The sequence below is a fragment of the Heterodontus francisci genome, chromosome 22 (assembly GCF_036365525.1).
Source record: "Heterodontus francisci isolate sHetFra1 chromosome 22, sHetFra1.hap1, whole genome shotgun sequence".
Classification (NCBI taxonomy): domain Eukaryota; kingdom Metazoa; phylum Chordata; class Chondrichthyes; order Heterodontiformes; family Heterodontidae; genus Heterodontus; species Heterodontus francisci.
In genome coordinates this window covers 1,858,350-1,879,205 of record NC_090392.1, presented here as the reverse complement: position 1 = coordinate 1,879,205, position 20,856 = coordinate 1,858,350, and positions in this window count along the sequence as shown.

The following is a 20,856-nucleotide window of genomic DNA, read 5'->3' as shown; positions in this document are numbered from 1 at the left end:
TAGAAGACAGAGGGTGGTGCTTGATGGCAAATGTTCATCCTGGAGTTTAGTTACTAGTGGTGTACCGCAAGGATCTGTTTTGGGGCCACTGCTGTTTGGCATTTTTATAAATGACCTAGATGAGGGTGTAGAAGGGTGGGTTAGTAAATTTGCGGATGACAGGAAGGTCGGTGGAGTTGTGGATAGTGCCGACGGTTGTTGTAGGGTACAGAGGAACATTGATAGGCTGCAGAGCTGGGCTGAGAGATGGCAAATGGAGTTTAATGCGGAAAAGTGTGAGGTGATTCACTTTGGAAGGAGTAACAGGAATGCAGAGTACTGGGCGAATGGGAAGATTCTTGGTAGTGTAGATGAGCAGAGAGATCTTGGTGTCCAGGTATATAAATCCCTGAAAGTTGCTACCCAGGTTAATAGGGCTGTTAAGAAGGCATATGTTGTGTTAGCTTTTCTTAGTAGGGCGATCGAGTTTCGGAGCCACGAGGTCATGCTGCAGCTGTACAAAACTCTGGTGCGGCCGCACCTGGAGTATTGCGTGCAGTTCTGGTCACCGCATTAGAGGAAGGATGTGGAAGCTTTGGAAAGGGTGCAGAGGAGATTTACTAGGATGTTGTCTGGTATGGAGGGAAGGTCTTACGAGGAAAGGCTGAGGGACTTGAGGTTGTTTTCGTTAGAGAGAAGGAGGAGGAGAGGTGACTTAATAGAGACATATAAGATAATCAGAGTGTTAGATAGGGTGGATAGTGAGAGTCATTTTCCTCGGATGGTGATGGCAAACACAAGGTGACATCGCTTTAAGTTGTGGGGTGATAAATATAGGACAGATGTTAGAGGTAGTTTCTTTACTCAGAGAGTAGTAGGAGCGTGGAACGCCCTGCCTGCAACAGTAGTAGACTCGCCAACTTTAAGGGCATTTAAGTGGTCATTGGATAGACATATGGATACAAATGGAGTAGTGTAGGTCAGATGGTTTCACAGGTCGGCGCAACATCGAGGGCCGAAGGGCCTGTACTGCGCTGTAATGTTCTAATGTTCGAATGTTCTATCTATAGGTTTGACCCGACGAGGCAAGGAAGGGATGGTAGGGTGAATGACCCTTGGATGACAAGTGATGTGGAACAGCCAGTCAAGAGGAAGAAGGAAGCTTACATAAGATTGAGGAGGCAAGGATCAGACAGGGCTCTAGAGGGTTACCAGGTAGCCAGGAAGGAACTGAATAATAGACTTAGGAGAGCTAGAAGGGGACATGAAAAAGTCTTGGTGGGTAGGATTAAGGAAAATCCCAAGGCGGTCTGCACGTATGTGAGGAACAAGAGGATGGCCAGAGTGAGGGTAGGGCCGATTAGGAATAGTGGAGGGAACTTGTGCCTGGAGTCAATGGAGGTAGGGGAGGTCCATAATGAATACTTTGCTTCAGTGTTCACTGGTGAGAGTGACCTGGTCGTTTGTGAGGACAGCGTAAAACAGGCTGATATGCTCGAACAGGTTGATGTTAAGAAGGAGGATGTGCTGGAAATTTTGAATGACATGAGGAAAGATAAGTCCCCGGGGCCAGACGGGATATATCCAAGGATAGTACGGGAAGCGAGGGAAGAGATTGCCGCACCTTTGGCGATGATCTTTGCGTCCTCACTGTCCACTTGAGTAGTACCAGAGGATTGGAGGGTGGTAAATTTTATTCCCTTGTTCAAGAAAGGGAATAGGGATAACCCTGGGAATTATAGACCAGTCAGTCTTACATCGGCAGTGGGCAAATTATTAGAGAGGATTCTGAGAGACAGGATTTATGATTATTTGGAAAAGCATAGTTTGATGAGAGACAGTCAGCATGGCTTTGTGAGGGGCAGGTCATGCCTCACAAGCCTTATTGAATTCTTTGAGGATGTGACAAAACACGTTGATGAAGGAAGAGCAGTGGATGTGGTGTATATGGATTTTAGCAAGGCATTTGATAAGCTTCCCCATGGTAGGCTCATTCAGAAAGTAAGGAGGCATGGGATACAGGGAAATATGGCTGTCTGGATACAGAATTGGCTGGCCCATTGAAGACAGAGGGTGGTAGTTGATGGAAAGTATTCAGCCTGGAGCTCAGTGACCAGTGGTGTTCCGCAGGGGTCTGTTCTGGGACCTCTGCTCTTTGGATTTTTATAAATGCCTTGCATGAGGAAGTGGAAGGCTGGGTTAGCAAGTTTGCCGATGGTACGAAGGTTGCTGGAGTTGTGTATAGTGTGGAAGGCTGTTTTAGGATGCAACGGGACACTGACAGGATGCAGAGCTCGGCTGAGAAGTGGCAGATGGAGTTTAACCTGGAAAAGTGTGAAGTGATTCATTTTGGAAGGTCGAATTTGAATGCAGAATACAGGCTTAAAGACAGGACTCTTGGTAGAGTGGAGGAAAAGAGGGATCTTGGGGTCCATGTCCATAGATCGCTCAAAGTTGCCACCCATGTTGATAGTGTTGTTAAGAAAGCGGATGGTGTGTTGGCTTTCATTAACAGTGGGATTGCGTTTAAGAGCCACGAGGTTGTGCTGCAATTCTATAAAGCCCTGGTTAAACCACACTTGGAATATTGTGTTCAGTTCTGGTCGCCTCATTATAGGAAGGATGTGGAAGCTGTCGAGAGGGTGCAGAGGGGATTTACCAGGATGCTGCCTGGACTGGAGGGCATGTCTTACGAAGAAAGGTTGAGGGAGCTGGGGCTGTTCTCATTGGAGCGAAGAAGGATGAGAGGTGACTTGATAGAGGGGTAAAAGATGATGAGAGGCATAGATAGACTGGATAGCCAGAGACGTTTTCACAGGGTGGAAAGGGCTATCACCAGGGGGCATAATTTTATGGTGATTGGAGGAGGTTTCGGGAGATGTCAGAGGTAGTTTCTTTAAACAGAGAGTGGCAGGTGCGTGGAATGCTCTGCGGGCGGTGCAAGTAGAAGCAGATACATTAGGGACATTTAAGCGACTCTTGGATAGACCCATGTATGATAGTAGTATGAAGGGTATGTAGGTACTTTGATCCTAGAGTAGGTTAAAGGTTCGGCACAACATCTTGGGCCGAAGGGCCTGTACTGTGCTGTACTGTTCTATGTTCTAATTTATATATATATATATATGAATGGAGTCAAATGTAGTCCAGGCCTCTACCATAAGTACATTAATAAGGACAAAATTGTTTGACCATTTCACTTTTTATTACATACAGAAACTTACATCAGTCTTTCCTCTATTTACTAAAAGTATTTGAATGGTATGAAGCTGTTTCTTTCTGTAGGGCCTGCGATGACCTCTCCCACGACAGAGAATCGACCATAAAGAATATTCGTTGAAATCTTTCTCTCTTGATTGCTTCTTGTTGTCTAGTATCCAATTCCATCTGGAGTGAGCAGAGTGAAAAGTCCAAGGGGATTTGTGGGGAAGAAGGTTTTTTAAAATATCAATAACTGTACAGCAGCAAGTGTGTGCTGATGTAAATAATAATGAACAGAAGAGGGCTATGGCATCATAGAATAGTACAGCACTGTTGGAGGCTATTGGGCCCATCAAGTCTCCGCTTGCTCTTTTGAAGAACAATGCAGCTCATCCCACTCTCTCACTTCTTCCCCAATCCCTGCAATTTTCTGCATTCAAATATTTATTTAATTCCATTTGGAAAGCTACTGTTGAATCTTTATCCACCGCCCTATTCGGCAGTGCATTGCAACATTTGTTCCACTTCAAATATTTTGGTCCTCATGTCACATGATGTTCTTTTCCCAATCACATTAATTCTGTACTATTTGCATATCTATCCTACAGCCATTGAGAACTGTTTTGCATTTTTTCAAACTCTATTTATGCCTTTCATCATTTTAAACCCCTCCATAAAAATCTCCTTTTGAACTACTCTGCTCTAAGGAAAAATATCCCAGCTTCTGCAGTGCATCAGCGTAACTGTAACAATCTCATCCCTGGAACCGTTCGAGCAAATCTGTTCCAAACATTCACAGAAGTATATTTTTAATTACATATACAGCACTGAAAGAGGCCCTTCGGCCCACCGAGTCTGTGCCGACCAACATCCACCCATTTAAACTAATCTGACATTAACCTCATATTCTCTATCACAACCCCACCATTCTCCTACCACCTACCGACACGAGGGGCAATTTACAATTGCCAATTTACCTATCAACCTGCAAGTTTTTGGCTGTGGGAGGAAAGCGGAGCACCTGGCGAAAACCCACGCAGACACAGGGAGAACTTGCAAACTCCACACAAGCAGTACCCAAAACTGAACACGGGTCGCTGGAGCTGTGAGGCTCCGGTGCTATCTACTGCGCCACTGTGCCGCCTCTGCACTTCCTAAAGAATGGTCCCAGTGTTGGACACAATACTCCATCTGGGGATAACCTATTATTGTATCAAGATTTGGCATCACGTCCTGACATTTATACCCTCGACCTCTGTTTATAAAGCCCAGAATGCAATCTGCTTAAAAGCAGGCAGAGGAATTCTGCCAGAACCATCGACGTGAGTCTTTACAAGGCTGGTGGGACGGTCTGGGAGACTGGGGACGAAAGAGAATCCAGACCTGGTCATCTTTTCCCAAACAGAAAACCATCAATGCATTGGCACCCACTGCCTGGAAGGAGAACTTTGTATAGTGGTAACATTTTCAGCTGTGAATCACTGGATAAAGTGTTGAAATCCATCTTCACAGCATCCCAGTGACTGACACTGGAGATCTGCCTCAGAATTCTGCGTAAACATCTAGCGAGCTATTCAGCTGTGCGAGCTCTCCCACCTCTCCCTTTCTGTTTCTTCTCTTTCTCTCTCCCTCTTTATCAGTTTCTCCTACATTCCCTGTCTCTGTTCCCTGTCTTCTCTCACTGTCCTGCTCTGTCTCACACAAATACAACACAAGTTTCCTTTTTTGTTTGATTCTCACTGATCTATTCTGATTCTCTCTCTCTCGCCACAGAATTCCAAGCAGTTCCAAAACTTTTCTTTAAAACACGTATTCTCCTACTCTTGTTGTTCATAAGATCATAAGATCATAAGATCAGAAGAAGTAGGAGCAGGATTAGGCCGTCCAGCCCCTCGAGCCTGCTCCACCATTCAATAAGATCATGGCTGATCGTTGCGTGGACTCAGATCCACTTACCCGCGCTCTCACCATATCCCTTAATTCCTTTATTGTTCAAAAAGATATATACCTTAGCTTTAAAAACGTTTACTGAAGTAGTGTCAACTACTTCACTGAGCAAGGAATTCCATAGATTAACAACTCTCTGGGTGAAGAAGTTCCTTCTCAATCCAGTCCTAAATCTGCTCCCTCTAATCTTGAGGCTATTCCCTCTTGTCCTAGCTTCACCTGCCAGTGGAAACATCCTCTCTACTTGTATCTTATCTATTCCCTTCATAATTTTATATGTTTCCATAAGATCCCCCCTCATTCTTCTGAATTCCAAAGAATATATTCCCAATCTACTCAGTCTGTCCTCATAAACCAACCCCCTCAACTCCGGAATCAACCTAGTGAACGACCTCTGCACCCTCTCCAGTGCCAGTACATCCTTTCTCATGTAAGGAGACCAAAACTGCACGCAGTACTCCAGGTGCGGCCTCAACAGTACCTTATACAGCTGCAACATAACCTCTCTGCTTTTCAACTGAATTCCTTTAGCAATGAAGGGCAAAATTCCATTTGCCTCCCTAATTACTTGCTGCAGACCAACCTTCTGCGATTCATGCACAAGGACACCCAGGTCCCTCAGCATAGCAGCATGCTGCAACATTTTACCTTTCAAGTAATAAATCTTTTTACTGTTACTCCTACCGAAATGAATGACTTCACATTTATTAACATTGTATTCCATCTGCCAGACCTTTTCCCACTCACTCAATGTATCTATGTTCCTCTGCAAAGTTTCACAGTCATCTGCACACTTTGCTCTGCCACTCATCTTACTGCCATCTGCAAACATTGACACCCTACACGTGCTCCCCAACTCCAAATCATCTATATAAATTGTAAATAATTGCGGTCCCAACACCGATCCCTGAGGCACACCACTAGTGACTGATTGCCAGCCAGAATAGCACTCATTTATCCACACTCTCTGCTTCCTGTTAGTCACCCAATCCTCTATCCATGCTAATACTTTACCCCAAATGCCATGCATCCTTATCTTATGCAGCAGCCTCTTGTGCGGCAACTTGTCGAAGGCCTTTTGGAAATCTAGGTACACCACATCCACTGGGTCCCCATTGTCCACCTTGCTCGTAATGTCATCACAGAATTCCGAAAGATTTGTCAAGCATGACTTGCCCTTCATGAACCCATGCTGCATCTGCCCAACGGGACAATTTCTGTCGAGATGCCCTGCTATTTCTTCCTTGATAATAGACTCAAGCAACTTCCCCACTACAGAGGTTAAGCTAACCGGTCTATAATTCCCCATCGTTTGTGAACCTCCCTTTTCAAACAGTGGCGTCACATCTGCTATTTTCCAATCTGCTGGGACTACCCCAGAGTCCAGAGAATTTTGGAAAATTACCGCCAGTGCACCTGCTATTGCCCAACACTACCTCTTCCCTAATAATGATTGTTTCCAGGTCCTCACCTAAGTTCGTCTCTTTGTCAATTACTGGCATGTTATTAGTGTCCTCCACTGTGAAGACCGATACAAAATGCCTGTTCAATGCCTCGGCCATTTCATCATATCCCATAACTAAATTCCCCTTCCCATCCTCTAAAGGACCAACGTTTACTTTAGCTACTCTTTTTCGTTGTATATGTTAATAGAAACTTTTGCTATCTGTCTTTATATTCTGTGCTAGTTTTTTTCTCATGTTCCACCTTACTTTTCTTTATATCTCATTCTGTGGCTTTCTGTTAACCTTTAAAGTTTTCCTGATCTTCTAGTTTCATGCTGTTTTTGTCCACTTTGTATGCCTTCTCTTTCAATTTGATAGCCTCCCTTATTTCCTTGGACAACCATGGCAGATTACCCCTTTTCTTCCAGTCCTTCCTTTTCACTGGAATATACTTTTGCTGAGCACATTGAAAGATTGCTTTGAAAGTCCTCCACTGCTCGTCAACTGTCCCACCATAAAATCTTTGTTTCCAGTCTACTTTAGCCAGGTCCGCCCTCATTCTATTGTAGTCCCCCTTGTTCAAGCGCAGGACCATGGTATTAGATTTTATCTTCACACTCTCCTCTGTAATCTAAATTCATCCGTACTGTGATCACTCCTTCCAAGAGGATCCCTAACTATGAGGTCATTAATTATTCCTGTCTCATTACACAGGACTAGATCTAGGATTGCTTGCTCCCTCGTCGGTTCCATTACATACTGTTCAAGAAAACTATCACGGATACACTCAACGAACTCCTCCTCAAGGCTATCCTGACTGAGTGGTTCGACCAATCTACATGTAGATTAAAATCGCCCATGATAATTGCCGTACCATTTTTACAAGCATTAGTTATTTCTTTGTTTATTGCCCGCCCCAATGTGATGTTATTATTTGGTGGCCTATAGACTACGCCTATCAATGGCTTTTTCTTCTCAGAGTTTCTGATTTCCACCCAAATGGATTCGACCTCATTCTCCAGAGAACCTATATCATCTCTCAGCATCGTCCTTGAATATCAGAGCTACACCACCTCCCTTACCTTCCTGTCTGCCCTTCCGAATAGTCTGGTACCCCTGGATATTTAACTCCCAATCGTGACCAACCTGTAACCATGTCTCAGTAATGGCTACCAACTCATATTCATTCGCAATGATTTGTGCTGTTAACTCATCAACCTTGTTACGAATGCTACGAGCATTCAGGTAAAGTGCCTTTATGCTAGCTTTCTTACCCTCATGATTTCCAACATCTCTAATAATAACTGCTGAGTTATTCTTCCTTTCTGCTTCTTTCATAGTTTGCCTTGAACTTAAACCCTCCAGCACGCATGTTAACCTGCTGCTTACCTTTTTATTTACCATCATACTCCCTGTCGTTTTCCCGTTCCCTTCCCCCCGACTCACCCGTTTAAAGTCCTAGAGACCACGCCATTTATCCTTTTCGCTCGAACACTGATTCCAGATCGGTTTAGGTGGAGACTGTTCCATCGGTACAGATCCCTCTGGTTCCAAAACTGATGTCAATGCCCCATGAAATGGAACCCCTCTTTGCCACACCACTCCCTTAGCCACGTGTTTACTTCCCTAATATTCTTATCCCTAGGCCAATTTGCACGTGGCTCGGGCAGTAATCCGGAGATTATGACCCTCGAGGACCTGTTCCTTAATTTCGTTCCTAGTGCTTTATAATCCCCAAACACGTCCTCCATCCTAGCCTTGCCTATGTTGTTAGTCCCAACGTGGACCACAACAACTGGATCCGACCCCTCCCACTCCAATATCCTTTCAAGCCGGTCAGAGATGTCCTGCACCCTGGCACCGGGCGGGCAACACATCATGCAGGACTCCCGATCTGGCTTGCAAAGGATATTATCTATCCCCCTAATTATAGAATCCCTTGAATGGCCTTCTGAACCATGGTGCCGTGGTCAGTTGGCTCATTCTCCCCGCAGCCCTTTTCCTCATCCACACAGGGAGCAAGTATCTCGTACCTGTTGGATAAGGTCAAAGGCTGAGGCTCCTCCACTCCTGAACTCAGGATCCCCCTACCTGCCTCACTTGCAATCATACCCTGTTGTCCCTGATCACTAACTGAATTTGAATTACTTAATCTACCAGGTGTGAATGCCTCCTGAAACAAAACGTCCAGGTACCTCTCCCCCTCCCGGATGTGCCACATTGTTTGAAGCTCAGACTCAGACTCCTCAGCCGCTGCCCAAATATATTCCCGTCAGCCCCCTGGTCCTCGCTGCCGCCTCTCCCGCTGCTGCTGAAAAATGAAGGCCGCTGACGCTCGAGGCAACTCCTTTAAGTGGGAAACTTACCTTCCCGTCAGCCCCCTTGTCTTCGCTGCCACCTCCCCCGCTGCTGCTGAAAAATGTATCAACTGACTTTTATTTTCCTGAGCGGCTATCACCGCTGTGCCAGCGTTCAGGTAAGTGACGTGTTACTGCGATAACACAGCAGTCCAATGCTTGTGGCACAACTTCAAATCTCGAACCCGCTGTTTCCGTCGTTCAACCTCTTTATCTTTCTGAGTAGCGGTCTCTTGGATTCAGTGAGTTTTTTTTATTCGTTTGTGACTGTGGGCGTCGCAAAAGGGGCCCAGCCCTAATTGCCCTTGAACTGAGTGGCGTGTGAGGCCATTTAGGAGGGCATTTAAAAGTCAGTCACATTGCTGTCGTCCTGGTGTCTGGAGAGAGGCGGTGGTGCAATGGTAATATCACTGGACTAGCAATGCAAGGCCCAGACTAAAGTGCTGGGGATATGGGGTTGAATACCACCAGGGCAGATCGTGAAATTTGAATTCAATCACGAAATCTGGAAATAAAAGCTAGTTTAACGGTGATCATGAAACCATTGACGATTGTTGTAAAAAAAATCTGCTGTGCTTACCAAGTCTGACCTACATGTGATTCCAGATCCACTGCAATATGGTTGACACGTAATTGTTGTCTAAAATAGCCGAGCAAGCCACTCAATTCAAATGCAATTCGGGATGGGCAGTAAATTTTGGACGTGCCAGTGATGCCCACGTCTCACAAATGAATAAATAAATGTAGGCCATACCAGGTGAGGACAGCAGATTTCCTTCCCTAAAAGGACATTCACGAACCAGATTTTTTTTTTCTGCAGTGGTTTAATGATGACCCTGAGACTAGCTTTTTAATTCCATGTCTAATAGTTGAATTAAAATTTCACCATCTGCTGTGGTGGAATTCGAACCCATGCCCTCTAGAGCATTAGTATGGGCTCCAGATTACTAGGACAGAGATTACCTCTATGCGACCACCTCCCTAAGCAGCTGTAAGTCCTGTAAGCCAGAAGGAATTTTGTTTTTGTCTTCTGTATCTTGAACTTCAACGGACTTACCTTGAATAAACTCTGCAACTTCCTTGCATTTCTCCCTGAAGACCCATTTAACATCTTTAGACAACATAAGTTTATTAATTCAAGTTATATATTCTTGTCTGTGTGCCTTTGAACACGAATGGGTCGATGAAGGTCTCCACACCCCCAAAAGTTTTTCTTTTCCCCTTCCAAGACGCGAATTAGTCAGTCTCGCGATCTCGAGATCCTTTTCTTTCCCAAAAAAACATTCAGATTGAGCCAAGTCCAAACTGGGGTTCCAGAATGTAAGATTTGAGAAGATAGAGGTACTTTATTCCACCTTCCATTGTGGGAACAGACAAGGCAGCACAAAGCTTGTTGTGAATCGACTAACTGAGATAAAGCTTAAGACAAGTTTGTTAAAATTTCAGATAAACCCTCGTCACAAGCTCAGTCAGTAAGTAACAGTCTAACCCAGATTCTACCTGTATTAGAGACTGTCTTATCTATTGTTGTTGTTCATAACTTCTCTGCCATCAGTATCAAAGACAGGACTTATTTTATCCTAGCAACTTTCCAGTTAACCAACACCTCTCCCAATCATCCCAATCAGTGATTCATTTATTTGTGAAATGATGTCTTTCTTAACGAATCAAGGATCTTTTTGTGATGGTTGCTAACCTTTCGAATATGTACAATTTGCATCTCTTTGTGTTGACTACTTTGTCTCAAGGCTTTTGCATTTCGAGTTTCCTTATCTCACTCCGAGTCAAATCTGCACAGAAGCAGCTTTCAGCTTCTGCTCTCAAGGTCTTATCCTTTTCCTGCAAGTAAGTGTTTTAAAACTTGGCACTATATCCGACAATCCTTCCAGTTTGACAGTTTGTCTATGCTGTTCCTGATTTCCGAAATTCTCCCACTGTACCACACTACAAAGAAGGGTATTAATAAAGCTAAATGTTAGTTTAGAATAATAATTCAATTGTTAATTCATAATCGCTGGATTTTAACAATTATTAATCTGGTTAGTAGCTTTGAGTCACCGAATAACCTTACACAGATGAGTGATTGAGCGTTTTCAATGCCTGATGGGCTGAGGCAGGGGCAGAGGCTGGCGATGTTATGGAGGTGGAAGGAGGCGTCATTTCTCATGGAGACAACATGAGGTTAGAAACTCAGGTCAGAGTTGAATTGTGGGCATATTTTACACAACATCATATTCAGGCTGATACAACATCTAGGAATGGCGATGGAATCAATGACAAGATTGTGGAGTGTGTGGTGGAGCCGAAGGTGGAGGCTTCACACTGCCCCATGCTTAATTGTAGGAAATTGCAGCTCATGGAAAACAGGCTGTCGGAGTTTGATAATACAGAGGCAGTGAAGAGTCGAAGGAGATGATGGAGAGCTGGAGCTAGGTGTTGTTAGCACACATGTGGAAGCTAACCCCACATCTGTAGATGATGTCACCAGCGGGCAGTGTGTAGATGAGGCAAAAGGGGGCACAAGAATGGAACGTTCCTGGACTCCAGAGGTAATAGTGCGTGTGTGGGAAGAGCGGCCATTGCTGGCGATGCTCTGGTTACAATCAAATTAATAGTGGAACCATATGCGGGAAGTCCCACTGAAAGATACCAATGTTAGAGATATGGGGAGATAACGGATGGGTTTGCTGTAGATTTTGAGGAGTGGCTGGAGATGAGGCGTGGTGAGGACATGGAAGATTTTAATCCAATGATAAGAATTATAAATCTATGTACTTAGAGAACTGAGAGACAAAACAGATCGGTTAGGCTGAAGGTGTTGGATGAAATGCATGTGGCGAGGGTTGACATGGAAACAGGGATTTTGGGCAGTTGATAGTGAGGGAAGGTGGAATTTGGGTGTCCAGTCAGCAGTGAATTGGAGGAAAAGAGTCAGGAGTTTGCACAGTTCAAATTTTATCAGAGCCATTAACCTATGTAGAATAATCAGGGAAATATCTGTAGTGAAATAGCACAGAGAAAATGTTATTTTATTCTTTCACGTGATGTGAGCTCTGCTGACAAGATCAGCATTCAGTGTCCATGACAGCCCGCTGGGCCGTTTCAGAGGGCAGTTAAGAGTCAGCCACATTGCTCTGGGTCTGTAGCCACATGTAAAGCAGAGCAGGTAAGGATGGTAGATGATAAAAGCAAAATACTGCAGATGCTGGAAATCTGCAATAAAAACAATCAATGCTGGAATCACTCAGCAGGTCTGGCAGCATCTGTGAAAAGAGAAGCAGAGTTAACGTTTCGGGTCAGTGACCCTTCTTCAGAATAAATGGCAGATGTCCTTCCGTAAAAGGAATTAGTGAACCAAACGGGTCGTTACAGCAATCGATGATAGTTTCATGCACCATTACAGAAACTGTCTTTCAATTGCAGACTTTTGTTAATTAATTGAACTTAAATGTCAGCAGCTGCTATGGTGGGATTTGAACCCCTGTCCCCAGGCCATTATGTTGGGCCTCTGGCTTACTAGCCCAGTGATATTATTGCTATGTGATTGCCTCACCAATGGGTGTGTACAGTGTCTGCCCCCTAATATCATCCACAATATCATCTGGGCTGAAAACCTGAACTTGGTCCCAACTCAGAGACTCAAAGTTCACATTTTAACGGGAAATGGCAGTAACAGAGTGAAATGGGATTGTTTTTCTCCATGGATTCAGTGTACACTGCAGGTAGATCACGTACATTTTAATAGATACGCAAAGAGTTAAGATGGTCAATACAACAATATGGAAATGTAAATGACGCCACCGATAATTGTGGCATCTATCCAGTATGAGTACAGATCTTTGGTTTTTCCGAGAAGTCTTACTAAGGTCATTGACACTGAAATAATTGCGTTATCGTCCATCATATTAATTTCATAGAGTCAAAGTTGCTGATGTAATGTGTTTGTTCAGGTGAGTGTAACTAATAGCAATGATCAGGGGTACAATCATGTCAGTGGAGACTTATTCCCTGTATAAATTAGGGCCCATTGAAATGAATCAGTTCGGAATGCCTGCTAGAGCTGTGGGTTCTGGGCTAACAGAAATATCTGCTTCTCACGGACATGGGATATCCATTAATGTATCAAATAGCAAGCATTTATTACCCTGTACTTGCAACAATTGGAGTTCCTGGTAAGCCTGTATCTCAGCTGTTAATTGTGTTAATCGATGTTCACTGTGGTGCTCTACTCAATATTATTTCTCTCGGTGTGTGTTACACAGCCACCTGTTTCTGTCCAGCCATTTACTGATGAAATATCCTCGTTTTCTATGCTTTCAGTCTTACAGGAGCTGCATTATCTTTGATAGAATTGGTTTAAGTAACCCTGGCATTGTTGCTGTGTTATTTTGAGTATTGAATATATTTGAATCAAGTGTCTTGGTTAGGATCAAGAATCAGACCATCAGGAGCTTTTAATAGTTTCATGTTGTGGAACCAACTAGTCGTGGAATATTTTTATGAATGTTTTTAGCTGCTTGATAATGAGATATCTCACGTTCTCAGTGTTACAAGGGGACATCAATGTCCTCCCTCCCCAATAACATAGTTTAATTTAACTGGGATTTCAATGTACCTATTGGTTATCACGGTTATGAAATATTATTTCATTCTGTGTGTGTCTGATGTTGCTTCGGAGTTCTGGCTATTGTACGGTGTTGTTGACTCTTTCACGTGTCCTTCTGTGCTGCACTTTGGAGCCTTCACTTTCACTGGACTACATTATAAAATAGAAGGTATTGATACGATGTTTTACTGGTTTGCAATCTATCAGCTGGAATTGTGAGTCTTTCCATTTCTCTGTGGATTATCAGATGCAGCGCTGATGTTGGTGTTTCATTAATTAAACAATCCCACATTCTAATGTTGCACTTTATAAATCCAGGAGAAGGATTTTTAATGATTGTGAGGTTTGTCTGGAAGAAGCTTTCGATTCTTTTTATTCCATGCATTGCAGATGAAGTGAACAGTGCAGGTGAACAGGTGGAGACTTCGGTACTCTGTCGACGCAGTAAATTATTCACAGAGGATTCGCCATTGAACTGACACTGAGAATAGAATCATTGAACATGCGGCTGGTTAACAGATCACAGGTGCAGAATGTTCGGAATAAACCGTATGTGAAAAGGGACATTAAGCAACAGTTTGCAGCGTGTGAGTACTCCAGAGAGATAGGGAGCGCGACAGAGAGACGGAAGGAGAAACAGAGCAGGGAAAACAAAAGTGAGGGAAAAGGATAACCAGAAAGAAAGAGAAAGAAACAGCAGTGTAAATGATTCACTATTGTAAAGTGCTGGAATATGCAGAACGATTAGCGAGAGAAGCTATGAGTTGAAGTTGTCTGTTGTCAGATTGCATTAATTTTGCTGTTTGACTTGATCTGTTTATTTCTGTCAGGTCCTCATTTTGTTTTACAGCAATTTGCTAGTCCTTACTTACTGACTGAATAAACATAACAGAATCAGTTCTTCACCTTGGTAATTCATTCTTCAAATACTGTACATGAATTTTGAATGACTGCTGAATTAAATAAAGAGCGAGGCTGGTATCAGAAAAAATTAAGCTTATATTTAATTGCCTGCACAAACTAAATGTATTGACTATACTGTGTAACCAATGAACTGTTCTCCAACACCAATAACCACAGGTATTATTGTTTGAATGTATTAATTGAGCTGTATTACTGGGATCTATAGATCATATTTACTCTAACACTCTGCTGCAGTCTCTCCCTATGAATCTCAGCCTCTCCTCTCACTGTATTTAATCCTCTGATTCCTCATCCATTGCTTCAGTTTATTCGCTTTCACAACCATCTGCTCCTGTCTCCCATCCAGCAACAACATGTCCTTTTCCTGCTCTCTCTCCCAATTTCACTCATTGCATCATTCTCCAGTTGCCTCGTCCAACCTGATAGGAACATAGGAACATAGGAGCAAGAGTGGTCCATTCAGCCCTTCGAGCCTGCTCCGCCATTCTGAATCATGGCTGATGCAAACACTCAAATACAGTGCCGCAATTTTCAGCCTTTTCCCATTTGGTAACAATCCCTGTCGGCTCCCCGAATCCAGAGCAACAAACCAACAGCACCTTCCGCTGTCTCAAAGCCTTCCCGCCCAACAATCTGGAGACAAATCCCCATTTAACTCATTGGATTCCATCTCTGTAAAAGCTCTTCTCATTTCCCCACCGGTACTGCATTCTCCCCCAGTATTTCCAGTGGATCCAGTGCTGACTTCATTCACTTTCTGTATCAATTTCCCAAATCATTATTAATAACTATGTTTCAAACATTTCACTGTGGCAAAACACAGCCCAGGTCAATGAATCAGTTTTTACTGTTCGATGCAGCAACAAAGCTGGAAATAACAGCTTAGATCCTGTTAAACAGCTGCTTTGTCTCCAGGTCTGATCAGTAATTTCTCTGCTTCCTTTTCTCTCTCTTCCAGTTAACTTGGTGGCGATTGTGATCCTGTGCCGAGGAAAGTGCGGTCTCTCCAAATGTATCACTGTCTGCCTGGTGGGAATGGCAGTGGCTGATCTCCTGGTCGTTATCACTGATCCCATATTGAGTTGGATTGTTGTAATTTATTTCCCAGATTCATTCCTGAGAATTACTCCTGTGTGTTGTCTCATTGCCGTTCTGCTTTATGCAGCCACAAATATTTCTGTCTGGATCACAGTCACTTTCACCTTTGATCGATTTGTGGCCATTTGTTGTGAGAAGCTAAAAGCAAAATATTGCACCCAGAAACTGGTGGCTGTGGTTGTAGGAACAGTGAGTATGCTGGGCTGTTTGGAGACTGTCCCAATTTACTTTCTGTATAAGCCAAGGTACTTTATTGATAATATTCCTATGGGTTGTGTCTTTAAACCGAGCTTCTATACTTCCTGCGCTTGGGCAGCATTTGAATTGTTTCACCTCATTTTAACCCCTTGTATCCCGTTCATTCTAATTTTGTTATTCAATGTTATGACGGTCAGACGTATATTATTCGCCAGTAAAGTCCGCAGGGGATTCCAGGACCACAGCAATGGAAAGAATCACAAAGACCCAGAGATGGCGAATCGGAGGAAATCGATTATTTTACTCTTAAGTATATCCGGCAGTTTTATACTGTTATGGGTAACACTAGTTGTATGCAACATTTACAGGCGAATTGCAGATATTCAATATAATGACTCCGTCACTGACCCTCACTTTATCACAGAACGCACATCACTAATGCTGCAGCTTCTCAGTTCCTGCACCAACACGTGTATTTACGCTGTGACCCAGAGTAAATTCAGAGAGGAGCTGAAGAAAGCGGTGAAATACCCTCTCAATCTCATTGTTAAATTAGTGAATTAACAGAAAGAGCTGAAGAATTTCAGACAGTGGAACTAAATCCCTTTTCATATTCCATTCACTACACTCCCCGAAGGACAGAACGTACGTTTCATATTCACAACACTGAGAACTGAAATGATTGTAAATTTGATTCTGAGATTTTATTTTATTGATAATCTGATTTATTGAGGTGGAACTTGCTCTGCAGACGATTCATGAATTGTTTCTCAAAAAGGTGTCAACGAGCAGCAAAGCAGGGCTTCAACTAAACCCACCCTGGACCCACAGCAAAATGGACAAAGCTGCAAATCACAGTTGCTGCTGTGGGCCTGAATAGAATGTGAGGTCTGGACATCAATGGAGAGAGGGTGACAGAGACAGACAGATAGGCGACGCACTGGAATCCCCCAGAGCCCAATCGGACCCCAAATCTCACTGTCTGTCCCTGTGTGTGTGTCTCTTTCTCTCTCTTACTCTCTGTATCTCTCACTCTCTCTCTCTTCCCACCTCTGTCCTTCTGTTTCTCTCTCTCTCACGATGATATTTGAGAACTGGGTCTAAAAGATCTGAACTGTGTACTAAATAATCCTGGATGTGAGGTGTTCAGGAATAATAGGGATTGACGGACAAGAGGAAGGACAACTGTATTAATTAAGGAGAATACTACAGTGCTAGAGAGAGTATTGCTTAGAGGGATCATAAACATAATCTGTCTGGTTCGAACCAAGAAATAATTGAGGTACTATTAATTTCCTGCAGTTCGTCTAAAGGCTATTGATTAGTGGGAAAGATGCAGAGGAATAAATTTGCAAGGAAGCTGAAGAGAAGTGTAAGAATTTGAGTCCTTACAATGGGAACGTAAATTATCCCACCATAGACAGGGAGAGTAATAGTGTAACGGGCAGAGAGGGGCAAGAGTTTCTAATAGGTGTTCAGGAGAAATGCCTGCGTAACTATGTTTCCAGTTCAATGAGGAAGGAGGCATTGTTGGATCTGGTTCTGGGGAATGAGGTTGGTCAAGTGGACCAGGTGTCAGTAGGGGAGCATTTGCGGGGTACTGGCCACGGTATCTATCAGGCATTTTATGTTAGCTATGGAAAAGGATAAGGAACAATCCAGATTAAAGATAATTACTTGGGAAGGATCATCTTGAATAGGTTGAGAGCAGATCTGGACAAGTAAATTGTAACTTAAGATTGGCAGAAAAACGTGCAACTGAACAATGGTCAGTCTCCAAAGAAGAGGTAGTTTGGTTGCCGTTGCGATACATTTCCACCAGGGAAAATGCATGGCAACCAGACCCTGAGCTATCAGATGCAGAAAGAGATGGAGAGTAAGGTCAAGCAGATGTCAAGTGGGTAATAGAACGGAGAACCAGGCTGAATAGAGAAGGGTCAGACGGGGTGAAAAGGGCAAATAATAGACCTACAGAAAGAGTATGAGACTGGCAGCTGACTGATTGTTCACTCAGCTAGATTTCTGCTCAACTTTACCTTTCTACTATTCGTTCCCTGTCCAGACATTCAGATTCAAATACATAAGGTAAAACCATCGAACAGTTATGTCAGAACAGATTGAGGCCATTCAGCCCATCGCTTCTGTGCCAGCTGAAAAAACTAGCCACCCATTCAAATACCAACTTCCCACCCCTGGTCTGTATCCTTGCAGGTTGCAGCAATTCAGATGCAGGTCCAGGAACCTTTTCAATCAGTTGAGGGTTTCGGCCTCCACCAGCGATCTAGGCAGTGAATTCCAGACATCCACCACTCTCTGGGTGAAAACAAGGTTTTCCTCATGTCCTCTCTAATCGTTTTATCAATCACCTTAAATCTGTGCCCTCTGGTAATTGACCTCTCCATGAGGGGCAACAGGTCTTTCCTGCCTACACTATCTAGGCCCCTCATAATTTTGTACATCTCAATTAATTCACCCCTCAGCCTTCCCTGTTCAAAGGAAAACAATCCTAGCTTATCCAATCTGCCCTCATAGCTGAAGTTTTCAAGCCCTGGCAGCATTATTGGAAATCTCCTCCATACTCTCTCCAGAACAAATATGTATTTTCTGTAATGTTCTGACGAGAACTGTACGCAATGCTCCTGCTGTGGCCTAACCAGCTTTTTATACAGTTCCAGCATTTCATCCCTGCTTTTGTATTCTATACCTCGGCCAATAAAGGAAAACATTCCATATGCCTTCTTCACCACTTTATCTACCTGTCCTGCCACGTTCAGGGACCTGGACATGCAATCCACGGTCTCTCACGTCTTCCACCCCTCTCAATATCTTCCTATTTATTGTGTATTCCCTTGCTTAGTTTTCCATCCTCAAATGCTGATCTCATACTTCTCCGGATTGAATTCCATTTACCTCTTTTCCGCCCACTCAACCAAGCATTTATATAATTCTGCAGTCTACAACTATCCTCTTCACTGTCAATACATGGCCAATTTTTGTGTCATCTGCAAATTTCCCATTCATGCCTCCCACATTTAATTTGAACTCATTAATATATACTACAAACAGCAAGTGACCCAACACCGAGCCCGATGGATCGCCACTGGAAACCACTTTCCATTTGCAAAAACATCTGACGACCATTACTCCTTATTTCCCGTCACTGAGCCAATTTTGGATCCAATTCGCCACATTCATCTGTATCCCATGGGCTGACCAGTCTGCCATGTGGGAACTTGTCAAATGCTTTATTTAAATCCATTCAGACAACATCAATTAGACTACCCTCATCGAACCTCCTTGTTACTTCCTCAAATATATCAATTAAGTTAGTAAGACACGACCTTCTGTTAACAAATCCATGCTGACTATTCCGGATTAATCCGTTCCTTTCCAAGTGACAGTTTATCCTAACACTCATAATTGATTCTAATAATCTGCCGACCACCGAGGTCAGACTGACTGGCCCACAGTTATTTGGTCTATTCCTCACACCCTTTTGAAACAATGGCACAACGTTTGCAGACCTCCAATCCTCTGGTATCTCGGCTTTATCTCGTGAGGATTTGAAGATGATACTTAGAGCATCCGTCACTGTCTCCCTGACATCCCTGAATAACCTGGATACAATCCTTCCAGCCCTGGTAATTTATCTACTTTCAAGGATGTCAGACACTCCAGTACTTCCTCTCTCATTATACTTGTCGTAACCTGTGCACTCTATCGTCAAAACTGAAGTTCCTCATCGCTACAGCGATTCTCCTGATGTTTTCTGAACTCCCTCCAATGCCCTCACATCTTTCCTACAATGCCTCCATTGTTCAGACCCATCTTTGAAGAGACCCTTCCTTTCAAAGCCCCTCCGGTCTAATTCAGCACTGGTGAACACACTGCCCTCCCGTCTATTAACCCCTATGAAGACCTCCCTCCTGTAAAATTCCCCGCCCCACCCCCCCGTGAGCAACAACCTCCTGTTTAATTCTGTCCTGGCGAACACTCCCCTACTGTCTCATTCCCTTTGTGAATGCCCCTTTCTATATAATTTCCTCTGCGAACACCCCGCCCTCTCTAATTCCCTTTATGAACACCCCCTCCTGTCTAATTCCCTGTCTGAACACCGGCTCCTGCCTGGTGAAATGAGTACAAAATGTGGCGGACACACTCAGCAGGTCTGGCAGCATCTGGGCAGAATGAAACAGATTTAACATTTCAGGTTTGCCACTATTCATCATACCTGGAAAAAAGTTAGAAATGAAACAGTCTTTGAGCACGTTGGGTTGCGGTGGTGGGGGGCGGGGCGGGGAGGAGAGGGGTGTAGAACAAGAAGGAAAGATTGTGGTAGAGCGGAGGAGGGGCGGGGAGAGGTTAAATGACAAAAGGGAAAGGGCCAATTCAAACCAGACCTGCGTTAATCCGAGCTGGTGTTATACTGAGTCCCAATCACAATAGGAAAGGGCCAAATAAAACTAGGCCTGTGTTAATCCCATCTCGAGTAGCACTGATTCCCACTGACACACCAGGAAAGGGTCAATTCAAACCAGGCCTGTTTTAATCCCAGCTGGAGTGGTACTGAGTCCCTCTCACACACCCTGGGAAAGGAACAGTTTAAACCAGGTCATGTCGTTTGCTCTTTCATGAGTTTATTGTGGATTTCAGCCCCCAATTTCTATGTTACGAACAGATAGTTAATCTGTTTTCTTACTCTGAACAAATTTCTCTGTTTTTTTCAGCCTCGTTCTGTAATTAGATTATTGATTGAATTTATTCCCTTCCCTTAATCCCTAATAATACATGACAGCATCAATACAGTTCTTTAAGATTGAACAAAAGATGTAGGGTATATTAATGCACATTCTTAACTGGGGAAGGGGAATAACTTCACAATGCACGCATACCAACATGTCTGGACAGATTAAAGGCACAAAAAGACAAAGTCATTTACTAAATAGATAATTATCGTAACTACAAGCTAACATGGATATATGGATTTCAGTTAAAACTAGTGTCTGTTCGAATGAGCAAAAAGGGTCCGAAAATTGGAGATCACCAATTCGAAATGCCTAATAGGGGAGGAGCTGTTGGAAATATCTCTTCTCGTGCAAAT